Genomic DNA, 2,343 nt, shown 5'->3' with positions numbered 1-2,343 from the left:
TTTTTACTTTTCTTTTCTTTTTTTTGTTAAACAGTTTGACACTACACTCATTTCATGTAAAAATAAAAAAGTAATAATTAAAAATGTCAATAAAATAACTCAAAGGTTTGATGTAAACTGCAGTACACTGCCCCTTTACTCTCAATAATGAACGTTTAGGCTGATCTTGTCGTCTATTCAAAGCCAACGACAGCTTTAGACTTCTCACTGCTTCCATGTTTTCTGTCAGGACCATCGATCTTTATGTTTATGGAGGATGATGGTGGTATTTGTATGTGTGTTAGACTTCAGATCAGAGCAGACGACCAGCTATTAATCAGATTACTAAGTGGAGAAAATTAAACTAACCAGGATTTCCTGGAGAAACACTGGAGCGAGCTGCATCTGCCGCTGGAATCGCGTTCAATGTGAATGCACCTTAACAGTTTGTGTAAATCTCAGTCTGTGTGTAGATTTGATTAAAATCAGAGCCATGCATCAGGTATGCATTATTGTGTCTCCTATATAATAACGTTTTTATTTATAAAAACGATTGAAATGTCGTTCATTTGTTGCACTTTGTACAAAAACATTATTGCCATGACCTGGGAATTATTTCCTTTTAAAGTCTGACCAAAGTTAAGCATTTTATGGTCATTTTACTGTGTCTGCTAAACCATGTCTCATTGTTTTTGTACCAGTCCAATATGGCGTCGCTCTTTACGTATTTTTGTCTCTTGGACAATAGTGAAAAGCCTGAGTGCCATCTAGTGATATATCTCATTGGAGCCTTCAACCTGAACAGGTCACCAGTGGGTAGCAGAGCCACACACTCACAGACACCAACCAATCTGTGAAGCATGTTTCTGAACTGTGGGAGGAAAACTGAGAGAAAACTCACTTATGCACTAGGGGGGACAGGCAAAAACCACCCAGGACCTTCTCACTGTGAGGCAAGAGCTCACCATTAAAACCTCTGACATTTCTAACATTCTTGACAGTATTTTAATCCTTTACTGTGAGCTACACTGTTTTTAGGAAAGTGATGATTTTAAATCATTCCTTTTACTCTGTGTGTTCACCTTTATGTGTGTTTCCCTTCTGAGCCTGAGGTGATGCTCAGCAGCTTGAGTTTCCTGTGTGAAGGTCAAAACCAGTGATCCTCTTGCATATAATGTGAGGAAATAAATCCCATAACCTTAAACTTCTTAAAGCACCACTCCTCTCACACAGGCTGCTTGCATTTATTTACAAAGAAACGGAAAAGGTTTGCTCCAAGCAGATGCTGGAATCTCTTTAATCTGAAGCAGTAAGTTTGGTGTCTTAGTTAGTTTAAATTGTCAGGGATTAATGGCCATTTTTCACCGTTCATTCTAGGACACAGTCCTTCAATACCCATGGAAAGGAACCAAAAACCAGAAGAGCTCCTTTTGAGTCTCAGAAAAATGCTGGATGAGATGATTGATGGATGGCGGCCCGTGCTGGGAATATGAATTACAGGTTTTGATTCTAACTCCCTTTGGGAAATGGTGGGACGTTTGCTTTCATGACAGGAAGAAGGATGGAGGATTCCCCTCAGTGAGAGATGTGGACACAGAGAAGGAAGTTTCAGGACATAGTACACAGAGCAGATGTTGGAATGACAACATACGGATTCAAGTCACGTTCTTTACAAACAAAAGATTCTTGTCCGGGTTTTTTTTTAGAGCTGCCGCCGAATATATCTGTTCCTCAGAAACAATCTATGGACTAACTGTAAATTTCATTCAGGCTGTTTATCTTCTCTTTTAAGATGTAGGCTACATTTTACTATAAATTGGGAAGTAAAAAGTAAAAATAAGGGCATTTTTATGCCATGAAGGTTGGTGCCAAAGGGAAGGTTGGTGGTTTCAGTTTTTGCACAAGGACGCGATGACAAAGTAGATCAGAAATCAAAACATCAGTCCTTCAGCTGGATGACAACCAACTGATTAGTGTCCTTGTTTTTTTATTCTTTCATTTAGGCTCTCGTTGGTGGTCGATGGCGTTTAAAGTTAGTCCACATGTCCTTGAAGCACATGAAGCCTCACATTACCTGTGATGGACTCACACTCTTGTGAGTTACTGTGTGAATGCTCTACAGCATTTACACTATAGTGATTCTTCTGCTCCTTTTCGTAGATTTTTAAGCACATAGAATCTTAACACTAGAATCCCTGGAACTTTCAGCTTCTGCTGCAATGCCCCCCCTCCCCTTCTCAAGGTAGTGTTGTGGTGATCATCTTAAACCATCAACAATGACTTCCTGATTTCGCAATGCAGATTGTAAGGTTTAAATTTGCAGGTGAAAGAAGTATTTATAACACAGACAAACACAATAAATGA

The sequence above is a fragment of the Oryzias melastigma genome, linkage group LG24, assembly GCF_002922805.2.
Source record: "Oryzias melastigma strain HK-1 linkage group LG24, ASM292280v2, whole genome shotgun sequence".
NCBI lineage: Eukaryota > Metazoa > Chordata > Actinopteri > Beloniformes > Adrianichthyidae > Oryzias > Oryzias melastigma.
This window is presented reverse-complemented; position numbering follows the sequence as displayed.